Raw genomic sequence first — 24,235 nt, 5'->3', positions numbered from 1 at the left:
TTATAAGGTTGACTCTGGGACTGCAGGAAGTGGTTCTGACAGCTCTGAGCACCTTTCTTCTGGGTGTGTTGGCATCCCAAACATTGCATGGCAAGCTTCACTGGACAATGTGGATCATAATGGGTGAATACAGTGTCTAAGGTCACCATTTCATTTGCCTTTTTGAAAACCACCTCACACTGCTTCGTCCATTGCCATTTCTTCCTTATCTGTAGTAATGATTTCAAGGGATAGAGCACACTAGCCAGGTTAGGCATTCACCTGTTATAGTAATTGTCAAATCCAAAAACAGGACCACAACTGAGACACATCCTTTGGTCTTGGACATTCACCATTGCTTCAATTTTCTCAGCAAACTTGTGTAATCCTCATGCGCCAATGGCATAACCACAAAGCATGATGTTTGGCTTAAAGAATTCACAGTAGTTGTGCCATGCTGTGAGCCCATAACTTTCTAATCTTTTTAACACTGTCTTGAGATTTTGGAGATATTCCTTGTCATCTTTACTAGTAACACTGATGTCATTCAGGTAACGTTGAATACCTGGACAGCCTTGCAGCCCCTGGTCCATAGCTTACAGCCAGAGTGTAGATGCAGATGCTTCTCCAAAAGTAATCCTATTATAGTGATAATAGGGTTTGTGAGTGTTTATGGTGAGAAACACCTTGTACTCTTCTTCCATCTCCATCTATAGGCAGGCCTCAGCTAAGTCCTCTTTGCTGAAGTGTTTTCCTCCAGAAAGTTTTCAAAGATATCCTCTATCCTGGGCAGAGGATATTGATCTGCTTTCATGATTGGGTTGATGATGCCTTAAGATCACCACAGATCCTGACAGACCCATTCCTCTTGGCTACTGAGACCACTGGCATTGTCCATAGGCTCCACTCAGCCTTGGAATAAATTCCTTCAGCCTCCATAAAATCTAGTCCACTGGCTACTTTATCACAGATGGTATAAGGAAATGGGCAGGCTTTGCAAAACTTGGGTGTGACATTTTCATTTAATACTATTTTACTCTCGATAGGTTTGAGTTTTCCAATGGCATCCTTGAACACGACTCTGTCATCATCCATTACCTTTCTTATTTCACTTTCAGTTTACTCTTTTGCAGGGGATGTGGCATGCAAACGGTGGATGGATCTCCAATCAAGTTGGAGTTGCCTCAGCCAAACTTGTCAAACTTGCCCTCCTGTTTTTATCACACCCAAGCCTAACGTAGCTTGTTGATTGTTGCACTTTACTGTTATGAATGTCATTACCACAGGACTTATAATTTCTCCAGCATAAGTTCTGGCTAGATATCTACAAGCCTTTCTATTGTATGTTTGAAATGTCATTTCATGCTGTGGAATGACTGAAATAGCCAAGCCAGTACCTAATTCCATTTTAATGAATTTGCCATTTATTTCAAGTGTAAGCCATACTGCTTGTCTGTTACTAGTTTTCACATTGTAAATCTCAAGGCTATCCATTCCTGCATCACTCTCATCATCAACAGATGTCTCTTCAACAGTGTGCAGTTTAGTGATCTTTTTGAAACTGTGCAACTTGACTTTTTATCTGTTTCTTTAACCTATTCAGTTCATTCATTATTGTCTGCCTGACATGGTCTTTGTATATATCCTACTTTATTGCATTTTCTGCTAGTTTGGCCTTTAAATCTGCATTTGTCTGGTGTACTTGAGCCCCTGCCACATGATTTGTTCGGCCAGTTTCTTGTTTAGACGTTGCAATTTTGTTCATGCTGACTGCAACTCCATTGTGTCTCTGTCTACCGTTTCCACTGATATAGCTTTTTCAACTTCCCTTTTAAATGTGAGTTGTACTTGTTTTTGAATTCTTTCTTGTAAGATGCCATAAACTAACCAACCTCTCAGTGCATCATTAAACCCATCGTTGAACTGCCAATGCTCAGACAATCTCTCTGATTCTGCTACTTGTGCTAAAATTAGCTCCCCTTCCTTTTTATTTATTTATTGGTTGATTGAGATTTAGCATGGAATAGACCCTTCCAGCCCTTCAAGTTACGCCACCCAGCTATCTCCAAATTTAATCTTAAGTCTAATCACAGGACAATTTACAATGAGCAATTAATCTACCAACTGCTATGTTTTTGGACTGTGGGAGGAAACTGGAGCACCTGGAGGAAACTCACACAGTCACAGGGAGAAAGTATAAGGAGTTTAAATTCCTTACAAGCAACAATGTGAATTGAACCTGAGTCACCTGTACTGTAAAGCATTGTGCTAACCATTATGCTACCATGCCACTGTAAATGATTCCACTTATGAAACCTAAAGCAATTCTGCAGTCAGTGGTTTCAGTTCTAAATGTTCCTGCATTACTTTCACGCTGTCAGCAAAGCTCATTTCGGCTGGTTTGGTTGGAGCAGTTAAACTCCTAAGCAAACTGTATGCTCTTCCATCTAGTACACTCGGTAAAAGTGGCACTCGCTTTGCAATGGCTATTTCATTTGGTTCAAAACACTGCTGAGTTATCTCAGTATCCAGTCATCTCTTGTGGAATTGAATGCATCTCTCTTTCCAATGTAGCCAACCACTTCTGCTGATTTTTTGAATGATTATTATCACCTGGTACTCATTGTTTATCAACCTGTGTATTCCTCTGCTTTCTGCCTTTTTTTTAAACTCGCCTGTGTCTTCCCTTGACTACAGTTCAGCATAGAACATAGAATAGTACAGCACATTACAGGCCCTTTGGCCCACAAACCCTGCTTCCCATATAACCCCCACCTTAAATTCCTCCATATACCTGTCTAGTAGTCTCTTAAACTTCACTAGTGTATCTGCCTCCACCACTGACTCAGGCAGTGCATTCCACACACCAACCACTCTCTGAATAAAAAACCTTCCTCTAATATCCCCCTTGAACTTCCCTCCCCTTACCTTAAAGCCATGTCCTCTTGTACTGAGCAGTGGTGCCCTGGGGAAGAGGTGCTGGCTGTCCACTCTGTCTATTCCTCTTAATATCTTGTACACCTCTATCATGTCTCCTCTCATCCTCCTTCTCTCCAAAGAGTAAAGCCCTAACTCCCTTAATCTATAATCATAATCCATACTCTCTAAACCAGGCAGCATCCTGGTAAATCTCCTCTGTACCCTTTCCAATGCTTCCACATCCTTCCTATAGTGAGGTGACCAGAACTGGACACAGTACTCCAGTGTGGCCTAACCAGAGTTTTATAGAGCTGCATCATTACATCATGACTCTTAAACTCTATCCCTCGACTTATGAAAGCTAACACCCCATAAGCTTTCTTAACTACCCTATCTACCTGTGAGGCAACTTTCAGGGATCTGTAGACATGTACCCCCAGATCCCTCTGCTCCTCCACACTACCAAGTATCCTGCTATTTACTTTGTACTCTGCCTTGGAGTTTGTCCTTCCAAAGTGTACCACCTCACACTTCTCCAAGTTGAACTCCATCTGCCACTTCTCAGCCCACTTCTGCATCCTATCAATGTCTCTCTGCAATCTTAGACAATCCTCTACACTATCTACAACACCACCAACCTTTGTGTCGTCTGCAAACTTGCCAACCCACCCTTCTACCCCCACATCCAGGTCGTTAATAAAAATCAGGAAAAGTAGAGGTCCCAGAACAGATCCTTGTGGGACACCACTAGTCACAACCCTCCAATCTGAATGTACTCCCTCCACTAGGACCCTCTGCTTTCTGCAGGCAAGCCAATTCTGAATCCACCTGGCCAAACTTCCCTGGATCCCATGCCTTCTGACCTTCTGAATAAGCCTACAGTGTGGAATTTTGTCAAAAGCTTAATAAAATCCATGTAGATCACATCCACTGCACTACCCTCATCTATATGCCTGGTCACCTCCTCAAAGAACTCTATGAGGCTTGTTAGACACGATCTGCCCTTCACAAAGCCAAGCTGACTGTCCCTGATCAGTACATGATTCTTTAAATGCCCATAGATCCTATCTCTAAGAATCTTTTCCAACAGCTTTCCCACCACAGACATAAGGCTCACCGGTCTATAATTACCTGGACTATCCCTACTACCTTTTTTGAACAAGGGGACAAAATTTGCCTCCCTCCAATCCTCCGGTACCATTCCCGTGGCATTCAACACCATAATTCCATCCAGGCTTGACAGGAAACTCAGAGACCTCAGCCTTGACCCTGCCTTGTGCAGCTGGAGCCTGGACTTCCTATCAGATTGCCAGCAGGTGGTAAGTGTGGGCTCCCTCACCTCCAACCCTCTGACTCTCAACACAGGAGCCCCACAGGTCTGTGTACTGAGTCCCCTCTTTTACTCCCTGTATACCCATGACTGTGCCGCCACCCACAGCTCCAATCTGCTGATTAAATTTGCCGACAACATTACATTGATTGGCCTACTCACAAACAATAATGAGGCAGCCTACAGAGAAGAAGTCATCACCCTGACACAGTGGTGTCAAGAAAACAACCTCTCCCTCAATGTTGCAAAAACAAAGGAGTTGGTTGTGGATTACAGGGGGAATGGAGATGGACTAACCCCTATTGACATCAATGGATCTGGGGTTGAGGAGGTAAACAGCTTTAAGTTCCTCGGCATCCACATTACCAAGGACCTCATGTGGTCAGTACATACCAGATTGTGGTGAAAAAGGCACAACAAGTGCCTCTTTCACCTCAAACAGTTGAGGAAGTTTGGTATGGGCCCACAAATCCTAAGAACCTTCTACAGGGGCACAATTGAGAGCATCCTGACTGGCTGCATCACTGCCTGGTATGGGAACTGTACCTCCCTTAATCGCAGGATTCTGCAGAGAGTGGTGTGGACAGCCCAGCGTATCTGTAGATGTGAACTTCCCATGATTCAGGACATTTACAAGGACAGGTGTGTAAAAAGGGCCCGTAGGATCATTGGGGACCCGAGTCAACCCAATCACAACTTATTCCAGCTCCTACCATCCAGGAAGCAGTACTGCAGCATTAAAGCCAGGACCAACAGGCTCCGGAACAGCTTCTTCCACCAGGCCATCAGACTAACTAACTCACCGATTTGAGTGTATTCTATGTTATATTGACTGCTCTATTTATTATAAATTATTATAAATTACTATGATTGCACATTGCACATTTAGACAGAGACATAACGTAAAGATTTTTACTCCTTGTGTGTGTGTAGGGTGTACAATTCAATTCAATTCAATTCAATTCAAAATTCAATTCAAACCACTTGGCTGCATTACTTTTTTTTCTCAACCATTTCTCGCTGCACTTTTTCAACATGAACATCTCGCTGCGCTTCAACATTCATCTCGGGCTTGTGTTAATCCCACCCTCATTGCCACTGTTATGTTTTATAAAGCCAAAACATAGAAACTAATTTAAAGGAAAAGACAGAGTAAGAAATGTGAGTCTGACTTTGTTTTTTTTTACTTTAAACATATTTATGATGTGGTGGCATAATGACATATGCTATTTACATACTTCTAGATATAACCCGCAATGCATTATGTAAACAATCAAGTATGGTTAAGCAGACATTATATTTACAATATTACTCAAATATTACAGAAATATTAAATACAAAACAATATGTTATCATGTAATGGGAGATGCCAGTTGTTTGCTGATATCATGTTAGAAGGACCCAGCTGTAAAATGATGAAACTTGACACATTTGGTAAGCAGACAAAAGGAGCCAGGAATGAATTTACAATTAAGGACAACATGCCAAAAGCATTTGGGCTACCAAGCAACATAAGCACTAGGGAAAGATTGCTGGGGGACTGACAGGCATTCTCAAATCTTCAGCAGCCACCAAAAAGAAAGATAACTGGAGAACAGGAAGTGTGGGCACCTTCATTTGAGAAAGGTAGCAGGGATAAGCCAGGTAATTACAGACTCAAAACTCATCACCATAATATGCATATGTGTGTGTGTGACCATATACAACCCTAAGATTCATTTTCCTGAGGGCACACTCAATAAATCCAATATAGAATAATAACCATAATAGAATCAGTGAAAGACTGAGCCAACTTGGGCATTAAGCCACTGTAGAAAAGACACCAAACTGTGCAAAATACAGAAAGAAAGAAAGAAAGAAAGAAAGAAAGAAAGAAAGAAAGAAAGAAAGAAAGAAAGAAAGAAAGAAAGAAAGAAAGAGAAAGAAATAATAATAATAACAAATAAGCAGTAAATATCAAGAACTTGAGTTGAACAGTCCTTGAAAGTAAGTCCATAGGTTACAGGGATATTTCAAAAATGGGGCAGGTGAAGTTGAGTGAAGTTATCCTCTACATTCAAGAGCTCTGGAGGAGATGATGTTGTCAATCTAAACTGACTGGGGTCTGCAAATGAGAAAATCAAGGATCCAATTACACAAGAAGATATTGAAGTACAATCAAGACACCTTGTCCTTGTATTAAGGACAATGTCTTGAAGCCTATTGATTAGTTTTGAGGGGATGATGGTTTTGAATGGCAAGCTGTTGTCAATAAGAAGCATCTTGATGTGTGAATCTTTGATGTCCACATTTGAGAGAAGAGCCAATATGATGGCATCTGCTGTGAACCAGTTGCTCCGGTTGGCAAATTGGAGTGGATCCAAGTCACTTCTCAAGCAGGTAATATCGGTGGTAGGGATTAATCAGAGATAGTCAGTCTGGAGATTATCCAGATAAGATTATAAGGGGAATAAATAGGGTAATACTTCCTCGTTTGCAGAAGTGGTTATAACCATTGGGCATAGTTTTAAGGTAAGGGGAACAGTTGGAGAGGACTGGTGATATTATGTTATAAGTGCTTTCGCTGACAGAAATTGGATTTGAATCCAAATTATATTGGAACAATTAATGTTTACCTTTGATAACTGTGTCTATTACAAAACTGCCAATGATGTAACATTGAGCACTCAAGAAAACTGGTTATAATTTTATTTGTTTGAGCACAGGAGACTGAGGAATAACCTTATAGACCTACATAAAATCATGAGGAGTACAGTTGGGGTGAATGCATTCAGTCTTTTTCCCAGGGTGGTCCGTGAATGGAATGAGCCGAGAAGAAATGGTTGAGGCAGGCATGTTAAGAACATTTAAACAATATTTGGATAGGTAGGTGGATAGGGAAGTTTTTTTGGGATGTGGGTCAAAAGCAGACAAATGAAACTAACTTAGACAGGCATCTTGGTTGCATGGATGCATTAGGCCAAAGGCTCTGTTTCCATACTGTATAGCTTTATGACTCTATTAATGGAACTAATTGTGATTATAATTCCTAGATGACAGATATTGATAAATTAGATGTAATGGTAGTGTAACAACAATTCCGGCCTTGTGTTTTCGTTTTCTGGAAATAAGTGGTATGTACGAGAGCTGAGGAAAATTGCCATTTTGAGTAAGTTGACATTCACAAGAAACAGTAAAATTATTGAAAGGAGCAAATAAATTTCTTATGCTGCCTGTTTTCATTGTCACCTTAAAATCATTTCCTACTCATATCTCACATCCTTAATACCAAGTGCCAGTAAAACTAATTAATGTTGCATCCTGTAAAATGATGCACAGGGAGCAGAGTCCTCCTCTGCTCAGCATTACCCAAATGCCAAGTGATGGAACTAGACTGACCTGGTGACAGACTTACAGAAACGGATGCTAGCACAATTCAGTGGGTACTAATCGACTAAGCTCGCTTAGTGCCAGGAATATTTAAATTAGTGATAAACCTATATCAAATGGATGACAAGGCTGTAGTAAATTATCTCTGCTGCTTTATTAATTCAATGACAGCTCTGTGCACTTCTGGTACTAAGCCTATTTAAAATTTATGCTACTACTCCAAAAAAAGTGGTGAAGGCTCTTGATTAAATTGGTCAGAGGACCATATTATACTTGTGAGTGGGTTTATTAAATTATTTTTAGTGCTATTTTAATTTGGTGCTAGGTTTATGTTAGAATTTGTGGATAAGGCCACAGATAGGGTTATATTAGGCCCATATGCTGGAGAATGTTAAAATGTTGCTTGAATTACTTGACTTCCTACTCCCAAATCCAGACCTTGCTGGGTCTTCACCACAGAAAAGTGACCTCAGCCAGTTTGCCCTCATATGCAATAAATGAAAAGGGGCAACTCAACTCTCTGGAGCACAGCAGAATGAGATTAGATCTTATGCTTGTGTACAGAATTATGCGGGGTAGAGAGAGGGAAAACACACGCAGGCTTTTTTCTGCTGAGAGTAAAGCTATCGGTCATACATTTAGGGTGAAAGGTGAAATATTTAAGGAGAATCTGAGGGAGGAACTTTATCAGATTTATAATCAAAGTACATATATGTCACCTTATACAATCCTGGCATTACTTTTCTTGCAGGCATACTCAATAAATCCATAATAGAATAATAACTATAATAGAATCAATGAAAGACTGCACCGACTTGGGTGTTCAACCAGTGTGCAAAAGACAAGAAAATGTGCAAATACAGTAAGAAAAAAAGTAATAATATTAAATAAACAATAAATATCACGAATATGAGATGAAGAGTCCTTGTGCCAGCAGAAGTGATGGGTTCAATTGTAACGTCAAGAGGAGTTTGGATAGATACATGGATGAGAGAGGTATGGGCAGCTATGGTCCAGGTACAGGTAGATGGGACTAGGCAGAAAGACAGGACAGGGTGGATTACATCGGCTGAAGTGTTGTAGTGCTCTATGACTCAGTGCCCTGCAAGGTCAGCGACCCTGGTTCAACCCTGACCTCGGATGCAGTCTGAGTAAAATTTGTCCACTCTCCTTGTGAGCATGAGAGTTTCCTCTACTGCTTTGATTTCCCCACACGCTCTAAAGACAATAGACAATAGACAGTAGGTGCAGGAGTAGGCCATTCGACCTTTCTAGCCAGCACCGCCATTCACTGTGATCATGGCTGATCATACACAATCAGTACCCCGTTCCTGCCCTCTCCCCATATCCCTTGACCCCGCTATCTATAAGAGCTCTATCTAACTCTCTCTTGAATGCATCCAGAGACTTGGCCTCCACTGCCTTCTGGGGCAGAGTATTCCACATATCCACCACTCTCTGGGTGAAAAGGTTTTTCCGCATCTCTGTTCTAAATGGCCTACTCCTGTGCGGGATAGAATATGGGAGAGTGGATGGGATGTGGGGAGAAAAAAAAGGGATAAATGAATGTAAATGGGTGGTTGAAGGCCAGCATGACCAGTGGATTAAAGGGCTTCCCTCTGTGCTCCATCTTTCTATGATTCAACAAATCTATGAAAATACAAATCTGTAGCAGCAAATCCCTTCAGCACACAATGGTAATTGCACACTGACTGGGAAGTGGATGCCATAATGGCCATGTCATTGCCTAAAAATCAGCAAGGGCAACATGCAGTTTCCCTTTATTAAGGAAAAGATCTTTTAGATATCTAGTTTACACTTTAGAAATTTTCCAGACAATTACTCTGGAAAACAAGCTGCATTGTCCAAACTCAATTGGATGCTATGTTCTGATGAAGGGTTTACACCCTAAATGTCAATTTGTTTGTTCTCTGCACAGCTGTTGCTTACCTGCTGAGTTTTTCCCTGCATTTTGTGTTGCGTGGTAACTCTTTTTGGCTGCTCCTCTTAGCAATGTGGACAATGTTTTTCATCCTATTGCAGCTTGCCATGTAAGAGAGAACTAATAATTTTGTACTAGGCGGCAAGATTATTCTAGGAGTCATTGTGCATGTGCATTTGTGCACCATAGATTTTAAGAGACATTAAAGTTCCCATCATACTTTGGGTCAATACACTCTAACCTTTGACTGTAAAGTATGGTTTCAAATCCATTCCAGAGACTTCAGCATATAATCTAATTTGACATTCTCAGCTTTAAGATTCAAGATTCATGATAGTTTAATGTCATTTCCATTACATGAGTGTAAAGAAGAATGAAATAATTGTTACTTCGGATCCAATGCAGCACAAAAAAAACACTATGAGATAAAGAACACAATAAATATAAATACATCAGATAACATATACGTAGATTGAATGTACATCCATAAAGTTAAGCTAGGCACAGGAGTGTCTGAACATAAGGTGACTCTGACGGGAAATGATAAAGTATTGATGGTGGGCTGGAGGAGGGTGGGTTAGCAAGGGAGTTACACAGTGTCAGAAATAGTATCTTTCAGAACTATCCAGTTCAGTCTCCACCTGCTGTCTCAAGTGGATTTAAGAGATCCAACTGCACTTTTCAAAGAGTGTAGATATTTTCCCCTGTCAATATTAATCCTGTAACTAACATTACTAAACAAAAACAGATTATCCACTGCAAATCACACAAAATGCTGGGAGAAATCAGCTGCCTGTGCAGCATCTATGGAAAGGAGTACAGTCAATATCTCAGGCTGAGACGTTTCCTTGGGACTGGAGAAAAAAAAATGAGGAATCAGAAGGTGGGAGCAGCGAGGAAGAAACACAAGGTGATAGGTGAAACTGGGATGGGGGGGATGTATTAAATAAGTGGGATTAAGGTCTCAATTGAAAAATTGTCACCTGCCAACATGCCCCATTGTATAACACTGCACTTCAGAATAAGGGTTCACCATTTTCAATATGTTGTGAGCCCCCTCTAAACAGAAGTAGCCACTGGTGATCACACCACCTTCAGTGCATCTGTATAGCCTTTGGCTTTCAGAGAAAATAGTGTTTGAAGAGCACTAGCTCAAGGCCAAAAGAAAACTAATTTTCTACCAGACAGCTGTGATTCCTACCCTTCCAATAACTGGATTACTAGAACAGACAAGGGCTTCAATGGCTTATCTCTTTTTCAATGTTCCTTCGCATTCTGTGAGGGACAGACTGACGCAATCCTAGACGTTACAAATGTAGCTTTCCATCTGTGAGAGTAGCCGAAGCTCCTCCAACTCTACGGCCAGCTCTCAGTGCTAGCACGGACAGATTGGAAATAGACACAGTATTGCATATGTGTGTTCATTTTAACAGCATAGATCACAGCACACAAACGGGCTCTTTGGTCTATAATGTCTCTGCTGACCACAATGCCAAATTTACCTACACACGGTCTATATTCCTTCACTCCCTGCCTGCTTAAGTGCTCATCTAAATGTCTTTTAAACATATCGGCATTCATTCTCTAATTACGTAACAGGATGTCAACTAACAGAAAGCAACACACTCAGGAAGGGAAGATGGGCCCAATTATTTCTTCCACAGTTATGGTGAACAGTGTCCAGACTTTATGGCTGATTCTTCATAGACAAAAACATTGTGTGCAGTTCAGAACATAATACAAGCTCCCCTAAAGGCATGATTTTGAGCCTGCGTTCTGTAAGTTACTGGAGACTGGAAGAAATGTTCCCGCAAGGGACCAGACCCAGAAGAACAGTATCCTTTTGGCTATCGTTTACAAGATCAACCCAGCCGCGTGTGCTGTGGAAGTGCGCTGGAACAGGTCGCATCTGATAGGTCACAAAGGTCAAGTGAGAAGTACAAAAAGGTAGCTTTGGAGGAGGAGCAGGGAACCTGCCACTCCAATGACTACAATGCTCCCAGCAGTAACAACCTCTGTTGAGGGATATGCAGCAGTGTAGTGTTACTGGTCAGCCACAGCTTCCTACCACTGCTATCTCCCTCAAAAGGAGGTGAAAGTGTTAGCCAGGTGCCCATTGATCAGTCATATGTTTGATACATGTGTGGGCAGAACCTTGATTGATTACAGTGATTGATCCCTAACCTATGGTAGAAGGAACAGCAGTATATGTTGCTGGGGTAAGAACTGACCTTCAAAGCATTTGACAACAAGGCACTTCATGCACACAGTGCATTTGCTCTGTAATAACAAAAGAAAGTCACAAATAAGTCAAAGAAGTCACTTCTTCTTCATTAAATTATTGAGATATTTTAACTAAAGGCAATACTGTGAACACAAACTTCAAAGTCTAACTTCTAATTTTTAGGGCATCTTCTGAAGGTTCCCTTTAGCTACTATTGCAGGCGTATAATTGAAGCATTTGTGCCATGTTTAAAATGAAAGCACAATAATCAAACAAAAATTGTTTTATTCTGTCTGCTTTAGTTAGTTTATCATGCACAGTATAAAAATAGCACAGGTCCAGCACATGAATCTGTATCCCTCCTCAAGCATGAAAACTGCATTGTTTTCACCTTTGTGCTGATAACCCATCTAAAAGACTTATTCATGCAAAGAATGTGGCTCGGTAACTAATCCCGACTATTAATGGGTGGCCCTTTCTAATCCTCTATACCTAAGAGGTTCACAAGATTTAATTTGGACTACAGTTGAAATCAGCTTCATGGATTTAAACTGAAAAGTGGCTTGAATGCAGAGTAAACAATACTGCTTACAAATTGAAACAACAGCACAAGTCCAGACAATGACCCTCTTCAGAATTGGGTGACCCCCTGACAATAGTGTTTTCAGTCAGTGGGGAAAGTGATGAAGTCTTTGGTACTGCTGAAGGGGATCATTGAATCTTCCAGCGGTAAGGAGGCCCTCTAACCCGTTAAGCTCTGTTCTATGTCTGAAAGGGCCACCATCCAGCCCCACTCTCTCACCCTCTCCTCATGCCTTTTCAGATCTTATATTTTTAAAAATATTTGACCAACTGTTCCTAACGTTCTGCTTCCATTGTTATTCTGTCTTGTCTGCAGCAGATGGAACAGCTGTGAGACCGCTAAACCTCCGTTTGAGGAGGCAGCACTGCTCACTCATTGCCCGGCAGTTGTTCCAGTCCTATAGATGTGATTGCTGAATGGGTGTGGATGTCCACCCATTCCTCGATTGAGGAAAGAGACACATTTCCCAAAAATGTTTTACTAAAGAAAACTTCATGAGTTTAGAACAAGCAAGAGAAAGTCTGCAGATGCTGGAAATCCGAGCACCACACACAAAATGCTGGAGGAACGCAGCAGGCCAGGCAGCTGAAAAGTGGAAAAGAGTAAACAGTTGACCTTTCGGGCTGAGACCCTTCAGCAGGACTGGAGAAAAAATAAGGAGTAGAGTTAAAAGGTGGGAGGAGGGGAGGGAGAAATATAAGGTGATAGGTGAAGCCAGGACGGGGAGGCGCGAGGTAAAAGAGCTGGGTAGTTGATTCCAGCATCAATGCTGCCCTCAAACGCATCTCTTCTGTTTCACACACTCCATCCTCCCACCACCCTAACAGGGATAGGGTTCCTCTTGTCCTCACCTACCACCCCAGCACATAATTCTTTGCAACTTTCGCCATCTCCAACAAGATGCCACCACCAAGCATGTCTTTCCCTCTGCAAACCCCACAGCCCCGTCACTTTCCACAGGGATCGCTCCCTATGCGACTCCCTTGTCCACTCGTCCCTCCTCTGGCACTTATCCTTTCACCTGCCCCTACACCTCCTCCCTCACTACCATTCAAAGCCCCAAGCAGTCCTTGCAGGTGAGGTGACACTTCACTAGTGAGTCTGTTGGGGTGATTTACTGTGCCTGGTGTTCCTGGCTGTCCGCCAGAAAAAGCAGGATCTCCCAGTGACCAACCATTTTAATTCCACTTCCCATTCCAATATATCAATCCATGTCCTCCTCTACTGCCACGATGAGGCCACACTCAGGTTAGAGGAACAACACCTTACGTTTCATCTGGTTAGCCTCCAACCTGATGGCATTCTCCTCCCCTTTTCTCTCTCTCACCTTATCTCCTCACCTACCCATCGACTCCCTCTGGTACTCCTCCCCCTTTTCTTTCTTCCATGGCCTTCTGTCCTCTCCTATGAGATCCGCCCTTCTCCAGCCCTGTATCTCTTTCCCGATCGACCTCCCAGCTCTTTACCTCACCCCTCCCCTCCTGGTTTCACCTATCACCTTGTGTTTCTCCCTCCCCTTCTCCCACGTTTCAGCTCTACTCCTCATCTTCTTCACCCCAGTCCTACTGAAGGGTTTTTTGCTTGAAACCTTGACTGTAGTCTTTTCCATAGATGCTGCCTGGCCTGCTGAGTTCCTCCAGCATTTTGTATGTTTCACTTAAGTTTAGAACATTGGGCAAACTGCATTATGGGCATTTTGGTGCTAAGTATTTATATGGGCAGAAGGTCAAGTGCTGGTTGCTAGAGTAAAAAATAAATTCATAAATCAAAGAGTCAAGAGTATTATCATCAAAAGCTGAAAATAAGTTTTCATAAATTTAGAATTACTGTTGTGCCATCTATTATCTCTGGCAGCCACCGTGAGGCACCCTGAGCCCATCCGCTTCAGTGGCTGTAGTTCCAAGCAAAAAAACACAATTGACGTGCAAAGCTTTTCACAGAAATGACCGCAGTCTCAACAACACTGAGCCTGAATGGGCAATATTTTGATAAAGCATATTCACATCAGAACTATCGGGGAGGATGTAAGACACAGATTCAGAAAGAATGGACCAGTTTTAAGCTCTGGCTAAGCCTTGCCTTAAGTAGTTAAAGTTGTGACAATATGTGGTATCATACCTATATGTGCTGTGTGTGACTGTGTTTTACTGGATACATATGACAATTAAATGTGAACTTGGAAAAGTTCTGCCAGAAGTGAATGAAAAATTCCTCCAGGTGACCTGGTTTCCTCCAGCATTCCAAAAACACATGAGCTGGTGGGTGAATGGGCAACCACAAATTGCCCCAGGGCATTGGTGAGTATAGAATATGGAAGAGGTAATTGATGGAATGGAAGAGAATAAAAGGGGTTAGGGTCAGATAATGGGGAAATGCATACTTGGAAGTCAGAAAGGACTTGAAGGGTCGAACGTCCCCTTTCCTTGCTACATCTCTGGAAGACACTAAAGGCCAGCTGCAGCCATGCAAATGATTCTGGTTGTACAATGTGCCTGACTTTATCTTTGATTATTTCAAATAAAGGCTCTCCATGGAATTTCCAGAGGCCGGTCCCTCTTGGTGGGGTAAATATTGAAAAAGAGAGCAAGAAACAGCAGAGAAGACAGGAAAACAAACTAACACAGAAGTATAAAAAAAACCAATTCTAAATATTTTAGCAGAAACCCATGGTAAAATGAATCAGGTAGGCATTATTTACATATCAGTCTGAAATGAAGTGCAAAGAGACCATGGTTTAACCCAATACTTCCAAGGAACTTCAGCATAAAGATCCAGACTTTACTACGGGTCAGAAACTCAAGTCTGCCTGCTTTTTAATTTATCAGTTACTGGCTCAATTTAAGTTTCCATTTTTACATTAAGGGCCTGTATGCCCTAATATAAAAATGTATAAAGTGCATTTGACACAATAATAAGGCAACTAAAAGAGTGAGTCATTAATTTTCATGTAATTTCAAGCTTCCCTGGAACTTTGAAGCAATGGACGTGTATGCATACGGGCCCTTTCTGTCAGTCATTATTATACAGTCAAATTTCCTTGAAATTAAATCAGAAAGCAACACAAGTAATAAGTTTAGGAAACTGTTCAGAATTATTTACCCTGCAATCCAGTTGCCTTACACACTTTTTTAAAATAGGCTCAGGTACAAGGTGAGATCTTAAAGATGAGGTTTGTCCAATATTCAGTTTTATGGCTATTAAATCATTGAGAGAAAGCAACAACAAGGCAGAATAAATCTACAATGAGATTGAGATCTTGATGTCAAACTGAAACCAAACTTGGTAAAAGCATGCTGAAGGGAGGTTTCATAAGTATACAGTATCTATGTCTAGAAGCTCTTCGATACCCTCCCAATTATATTCAATGACATGGAATTATACTGTGTGCTCCATAACATTGCTTTTCAAAGCAGTCCTGGAAATTGAAATTCCTAGGAGGAGCAGAGTTTCATTAGACAGAAAACTTTGAACTTACGTAAGGCACAGCAAGGTCACAACTAACAGGTGAGAGCTGTAAAACATAGTCAGCAGAGATTCACTTCGCTAAGCAGAATGCTCCATACAAATTAACTTTATATTCCGTCAGAATAGTCCATCCGTCATTTCAAAACTAAACTTCAGGTGGGATTCAAATACAGAACCATTTTCATCAGCATTCCAACCTAAGGTTCAACATTCCCCATCTGGTGTTATCTCATTCTTAATCTAAGACCTTCCTGAGAAAGAAACTGTTGTTCTCTTTGACTCAGAACCTCGTGGGACAGGGGCATCTATTGGTTCAAAACTATTGAATACAATAGACAGTAGGTGCAGGAGTAGGCCATTCAGCCCTTCTAGCCAGCACCACCATTCATTGTGATCATGGCTGATCATACACAATCAGTACCCCGTTCCTGCCTTCTCCCCATATCCCTTGACCCCGCTATCTATAAGAGCTCTATCTAATTCTCTCTTGAAAGCATCCAGAGACTTGGCCTCCACTGCCTTCTGGGGCAGAGCATTCCACATATCCACCACTCTCTGGGTGAAAAAGTTTTTCCGCATCTCTGTTCTAAATTGAATTTTTTGAAGTAGTTACGAGGAATGTTGACGAGGGTAAGGCAGTGGATGTAGTCTATATCAACTTCAGCAAGGCCTTTGACAAAGTTCCACATGGAAGGTTAGTTAAGAAGGTTCAGTCGTTAGGTATTAATGCTGGAGTAATAAAATGGATTCAACAGTGGCTAGATGGGAGATGCCAGAGAGTAGTGGTGGATAATTGTTTATCGGGATGGAGGCCGGTGACTAGCGGGGTGCCTCAGGGATCTGTTTTGGGCCCAATGTTGTTTGTAATATACATAAATGATCTGGATGATGGGGTGGTAAATTGGATTAGTAAGTATGCTGATGATACTAAGGTAGGAGGTGTTGTGGATAATGAGGTGGGTTTTCAAAGCTTGCAGGGAGCTTTATGCCGGTTAGAAGAATGGGCTGAACGTTGGCAGATGGAGTTTAATGCTGAGAAGTGTGAGGTTCTACATTTTGGCAGGAATAATCCAAATAGAACATACAGGGTAAATGGTAGGGCATTGAGGAATGCAGTGGAACAGAGAGATCTAGGAATAACAGTGCATAGTTCCCTGAAGGTGGAGTCTCATGTAGATAGGGTGGTGAAGAAGGCTTTTGGAACGCTGGCCTTTATAAATCAGAGCATTGAGTACAGAAGTTGGGATGTAATATTAAAATTGTACAAGGCATTGGTAAGGCCAAATTTGGAATATTGTGTACAGTTCTGGTCACCGAATTATAGGAAAGATACCAATAAATTAGAGAGAGTGCAGAGACGATTTACTAGGATGTTACCTGGGTTTCAGCACTTAAGTTACAGAGAAAGGTTGAACAAGTTAGGTCTCTATTCATTGGAGCGTAGAAGGTTGAGGGGGGATTTGATCAAGGTATTTAAAATGTTGAGAGGGATAGATAGAGTTGACGTGAATAGGCTGTTTCCATTGAGAGTAGGGGAGATTCAAACGAGAGGACATGATTTGAGAGTTAGGGGGCAAAAGTTTAAGGGAAACACGAGGGGGTATTTCTTTACTCAGAGAGTGATAGCTGTGTGGAATGAGCTTCCTGTAGAAGTAGTAGAGGCCAGTTCAGTTGTGTCATTTAAGGTAAAATTGGATAGGTATATGGACAGGAAAGGAGTGGAGGGTTATGGGCTGAGTGCGGGTAGGTGGGACTAGGTGAGATTAAGAGTACGGCACGGACTAGGAGGGCCGGAATGGCCTGTTTCTGTGCTGTGATTGTTATATGGTTATATGGTTAAATGGCCTGCCCCTTATTCTTAAACTGTGGTCTCTAGTTCTGGACTCACCCATCAGCAGGAACATGCTTCCTGCCTCCAGCGTGTCCAATCCCTTAATAATCTTATATGTTTCAATCAGATCCCCTTTCATCCTTCTAAATTCCAGTGTATAGAAGCCCAGTCGCTCCAATCTTTCAACATATGACAGTCCCTCCATTCCGGAAATTAACCTTGTGAACCTACGCCGCACTCCCTCAATAGCAAGAATGTCCTTCCTCAAATCTGGAGAATTTTCTTGGTAAATGAAATGACCAGGATTGCCCACGTGATACAACACGGCACGTAACGAACAAACATAAAGTGCTCAGAGATATCTGCTGTTCTTCACTTGACATGAAATTAAAGTTCTGATGGCTGCCTATTTGTAGGAAGTTAGGTTATGGGTGATTTTACATAAATGATAAAGTTGAGATGTAGAAATCCAGTAATTGTTATTCTCTCCATATAAGGCCTGAATTCCATCAGTCAAAACTTGGATGTTGAGGAGATATCTTGGCTTCGGATTTCACTGCTCCTTCCTGCCACAGCTAAACATTCTATCCAACTTTGCATTGGTGAGAAAGCCTCTATCTTACCATCCTGGGACTTCACCCTCAGCTTTGCCACCTCCTACATTTTCCCAGAGAGCCATCTCAATTTGTCCACTCATTTAATGCATGGTAGCTTCCGGGATTTTTTTTTTGACAGAGAACATAAGAAACTGCAGATGCTGGATTCCAGAGCCTGACGAAGTTCCTCAGCCCAAAACATCAATTATTCCTTTGCCTTTATAGATACCACCTAACCCACTGAGTTCCTCCCATATCTTGTCTTTAAATCAAATTCAGAATCTGTTTGGCTGAGGGCCGAGATTTCCTTAAAATCTACTGGATGATATCCTCTCCACATTCATTATCTCTCAGTCATTCAAGAACAAATGATGCTGAGGAAGATTTTGGGTTGGATTTGAGAGCCCTTACAGTGGGTAACCTACTTTCTTCAGTCTTCCTGCTTCTATTTCTGGTCCATGCATTTTCAAATGTCTTCTCCTCCTATTATCTCACCAACTTTATAGCTGTTCTTCTTTGCCCAAGGTCATTGTCTCTGTGAATTTTGCATAATTTTTTCATCCAAGTAAAATGGTAATTGTTTTCAGTAACAGACAGATTTACTTGACAGCTTTTCAAAACCAGCTTGTACTATATGCATGATGCCAGTACCATTTTCTGGCCTGTTGAGAAAATAAATGTTATTTAGCACCTTCGCTTCTTCTCTTCTTGGGTAGTCCTTCAGGATAAAGGATGCTTCCACTCCAGTTTTGAGGCTTCAGATGATGAGCTCAATAGGTGACTTTGACATAGATCGGGCAGGAGAAGTTTGATGAGAAAAGTGATGAGCAGTTTGGGCCTTCCACTATTTACGCTGCATGTTTTCAACTCACGGGACCCTTATTGCTGAATGCCAAGACAAGTCCTCTTATTTCATTTATAACAGCCATGATCCAGAGATGTCCAAGAACTGATAGAAATATTTTGGCCTTTTTTTGAGGTGGCTTTTAAAAAACACGCAAATCATTTCCTCTGTCCACCTAGTAGTCAGTTCCTATGGCCGAGATCAAAATAACAATAGCGACAGAAATGTCACAATAAGAAAATTAATACTTAGGGTCTCAAGAACCCTGCAAAGATAGCTCTTTCTGGTAGTGCCTCATACACAACCTGATGACTCCCAGCTTGCAGGAGCTGTAAAGTGTTCAGAGCATCTGGACTGCCTTGGTCCACCATAATTAGTAGCTATGAGGAGACTCCTGGCTTCACCACCAAAAATCACCAGGACTGGTTTGATGAGAATGACCAAGAGATGTAGGAGCTAATTAACTGTAAACGTATGGCATTACTAGATGGAAGCCCCACCATCCTCAAGGGAAAAGAAACAATTCTACAGGCACCCAAGGAGTTGTCAACTACTGTTTTAAAACAATCTATTTCCATACTTAATGCCAGCCCAATCACTTGAAAGGACCAAGGACCACAAACATGACTCTTGCTATTCCCAGCGTGAACTAATTTGCCAGCAGCACATATTTAACACTGTTGTGGATATATATTAATTATGACATATGTTAATCAGGATACACATTAATCAGGAAAATATTAATTAGAATATCTATTATCAGACTACTTATTAATCAGAAGACAGCAATAACGACTGATCTTAATCAGGGCATAAATTAATCAGAATATATATTAACCGGGACATATATTAATCAGGAAGTATGTTAATTAGGACATATATTAATGAAGACAAATTAATCAGCATATATTTTAATCAAGGCCTTTTTAAAATCAGGATATTAGTTAATCAGGGCAAATTGCTAGATATATGTTTGCCAATGCAAGGGTTGGTCCAGATATATCTTGATCCTGATAAATGTAAATGAGGGCATATGTTACCCAAAGGGATATTAGTCCAGGTATATGTTTCTCAAAGTATATCTTATTCAGCACATTTATTACTGAGAACAAATATTAATATAGCATTAATTTCTGCCTGTCCTCTTGCTTTAGTGTTCTGTAGATTCACCTAAAGGGACTGAGTGTAGACATCTGATCATAGCTCCGTGCTATGCCAAATGGACAAAGAGATCTTTGGTTTGATCTCCATCCACCTTATGCTGAGTTACCTTAGAACAACAGTACAGCAGATGGTCAATACTGGTGGCATCAGCTTCCATCTGGTCCCCAACCACACCCACGAAAGGAGAAACACAAACAGGGTTCCTTCTCCCGAGCCAGTTGCTCCTACTATAAAACGTATGTGTCAAAGAGTAATGGAATCATGCTCAATAGTAATTATCTCCACGAACAGTTACCAGAACTTGTTCTCTAGGGTCACAGATGTTCATTACTTACCAGAGGGTGACATCTGCACCTGGCAAAGGAATTCATTGTGAGCCAGTACCCTTTGGAAGGGAGGAGAGAAAGAACAGCAGAGCTAAATAAATCCAATGTCACAACAGACAACAAAGAAATCTGTTTCTGTCTCTCTGAACAAATTTGGAATGGCCAAGCACATCTTTAAAAGGCAGTATGCTTGGCTTTGTTTCATAATAATCTTGTCAGTTGAAAAGAGAAGCAATTCACCATCACATTTACATCACTTTCTTCATCGGAAGTGCTCAAACCACATCCTAATTAATAATAAAAGCTCTGCTTAATATAGCTTTTGTCTGTGTGTGTTTACTCCTGCTTTCTTAGAAATTGTATTTTTCTATTTTTAAATAGAAACAGACAACTTTTAATTTGTGTGAACAGATGTTCTAACATTACTTGAAGGAAACAAGGAGATATGGATAGTGCAGAAGGTGAGCCGCTGTGTTTGCTTTGCTCATAGGTCCCACACAACTTCACTGGTAAAATCAAGTTTATTAGACCAATTATAGTCAATTTTAGCAAGTAACAAGATTAGTAACCAACACCTGCAAAATCATTGTTTTTTTGCTGTGGTCTGATGCCACAGTGTTTTATGCTTTTGATTTTTACATGTACTTAATTATATCCACTGCAGAAAAGAAAATGTACATGGTTATGGCAATTAGATAAGTTTTGTTGGATGAATGCATCTTACAATGCAGAGATATGAAATTACATTTATCCTCAAATACTAGCTGCAGTTCTTTGATTAATTTATGTGAAAACTCTTATTATCTTTTTTGATGGTTATTTTTGTGAAGTGTGTTAAACAAATTCTGAATGTGTGCTTATAGATTTGCTCTTGTTAAATGTGGATTTGCTCACTTAGAAGCCATGACTATTGAAGCTTTTGCACTCATAAGGAAACTTTGATTCTCAACAGTGTATTGGAAAATTGGTTGGAAGGGTCAGGGTACGTTTTAAAGGGCAACCATTATGAGTAAATCTCAATAATCCATGGCCTTCAACAGCTGATTGCTCTGCCCCCAATCCCACCCTCATCCCATTAGCACAATATTTTAATCTCATTTCAGTAATGATTTTGTACATTAAAAATGATAAAGGGCTAATTTCACAAACATTTTCCAAACATTAAACTTTGTACATGAGAGGCACATTTTAGAAATTAACAAGCAGAAGTCAGCAGATTCTTCAAGCCCTTTCAAATATAAACTCATCAAGCTCATTCAGTTTGGAGAACGACATCATCCAAGTTATTTATTCTCCCAAGGGAAGATTTTTTACCTGATCTCTGTTATTTTTAGCAAACTTCTAATAATTAATTTGCAGTAAAATAACTATCATGTAATTCATACAAACATGGTAAACATACAACAAAGCCCATGATGTCTGCTCTTACAAGTCTAACCTAATCCTCTCTATCATACACTCAATTCTAATTATTAAATTTCATTAGGCTTCAGCTCTGAAAAAAACATGACCACAATCTGCCAGCTGATCAAGTATTAGAAACAAAGAGGATGTTTCTTTGCTGGAGGTGGATTACAGACCTCCCAACAGCCAATAGAAGGTAGAGGAATATATATGTGGGCAGATAATAGGTGCAATAAAAATAGGGCTATTGTACTTGGGGATTGCAATTTCCCAAATATATATAACTGGGATTGGCTTAGTATTAAAGGATCAAAGGAGGTAGACATTTAAAGTATGTCCGGCCAGTCTCATTGATGCGGTGTGTGGATGGACCAATAAAGGAAGGGTGACTGCTCGACCTTGTCTTGGGGATTGTAGCTGATCAAGTGGAGGGGGTACCACATAGGTGGAAGTGGGTGATAGGTGTGTTAACATTGGAGATAGTGAACAAACTCCATATGTTTTTAAAGGATAGAGATGGACAGGTAATAAAGTTCTTAAATCAGAGTAAGCTATTTGACATAAAGGAAAAACCTGGCAAATTTAGATTGGGAGCATGTATTTGCAGCATGCTGACACCACTTGTTAATCTGCATCTTCATCGTGGGAAGAATTCAGAGGAGAAATGACAAAAGTTCAAAGCCAACTTGTTCTTGTCAGGGTAAATCCAGGAGCCCTGGATATCGATGGATACTGAAGGCTGAATAAAGAGGACAAAGAATGCATATGGAAAGTAAAAGGAAATATGGACTTGTAGCGGTGTGCTACACACAGCGCTGAAATAACAACACGGAGTCGGTAAACTGCAGTTAAAAAAGATTTTATTCGAACTTTGCGGCCTCGCTTTAAAGCCTCCCTGATCCCGCCCTCCCCGGGCGCGGATGCTGTAGGGGGCACATATTCACAGTCCCGCGCGGGCTTTTCCCCTTGCTGGTGAAGCAGACTTGGCGCCCTTTTGGGACTGGCCTTTGTGCCGGCACGCTGGCTATTTGTGAGCCGGTTTGAGTGCGCTAGGAAGTGGGTCGCCACATAACCCCCCCCCCCCCCGAACCGGCGATACACCCCCCAATGTCCACAGTCTGGGCAGGACCCTGTTTGGGAGGTCGGCCTCTGCGCCGCGGTGCCGGGAACTCGACCGGTTGCGCCACGTCCACATGGGCGGGTTTGAGTCGGTCCACCATGAAAACCTCCTCTCTCCCCCCAACGTCCAGCACGAACGTGGACCCGTTGTTCCTGATCACCGTAAACGACCCCTCGTAGGGCCGCTGTAGCGGTGGCCGATGCCCACCCCTTCGTACAAACACAAACTTACAGTTCTGCAGGTCTTTAGGTACGCAGGTCAGGTTCTGCCCATGCTGTGAAGTGGGTATGGGGGCCAGGTTGCCGAGCCTCTCACGTAGTCTCCCCAGGACTGCTGTGGGTTCTTCCTCGTGCCCCCTTGGGGCTGGTATGAACTCCCCGGGGACAACCAGGGGTGCGCCGTACACCAACTCGGCCGACGAGGCATGCAGATCGTCTTTGGGCGCCGTGCGGATGCTGAGTAGGACCCAGGGAAGCTCGTCCACCCAGTTAGCTCCTCTCAGGCGGGCCATGAGAGCCGACTTCAGGTGACAGTGGAAACGCTCCACCAGTCCGTTCGACTGTGGGTGGTAGGCGGTTGTGTGGTGCAGCTGTGTCCCCAAAGGGCTGACCATAGCTGACCACAGGCTGGAGGTGAACTGGGCGCCTCTGTCGGAGGTAATGTGGGCCGGTACACCAAAGCGGGATACCCAGGTGGTGATCAGTGCCCGGGCGCAAGATTCGGAGGTGGTGTCGGTGAGCCATCTTGTGAACCGGTCCCCATTAGTCAGGAGGTGCCGCACTCCTCGCGACACTGGCAGGGGGCCCACGATATCCACATGAATGTGGTCGAAACTCCGGTGGGTGGGGTGGAACTGCTGCGGCAGAGCTTTGGTGTGCCGCTGCACCTTGGCCGTCTGGCAGTGCATGCACGTTCTGGCCCATTCACTGACCTGCTTGCGGAGTCCGTGCCAAACGAACCTGTTGGCGACCATCCGGACGGTTGTCCTGATGGAGGGGTGTGCTAAGTTGTGAATGGAGTTGAAAATGCGCCGCCGCCAGGCTGCCGGGACGATGAGACGGGGTTGGCCGGTGGTGACATCACAGAGAAAGGTCCTCTCACCTGGGCCTACGGGGAGGTCCTGGAGCTGCAAGCCGGAG

Source organism: Hemitrygon akajei, chromosome 9, assembly GCF_048418815.1.
Source record: "Hemitrygon akajei chromosome 9, sHemAka1.3, whole genome shotgun sequence".
Lineage (NCBI taxonomy): Eukaryota > Metazoa > Chordata > Chondrichthyes > Myliobatiformes > Dasyatidae > Hemitrygon > Hemitrygon akajei.
The sequence above is the reverse complement of the archived record's forward strand: the minus strand, read 5'-3'. Positions refer to the sequence as shown.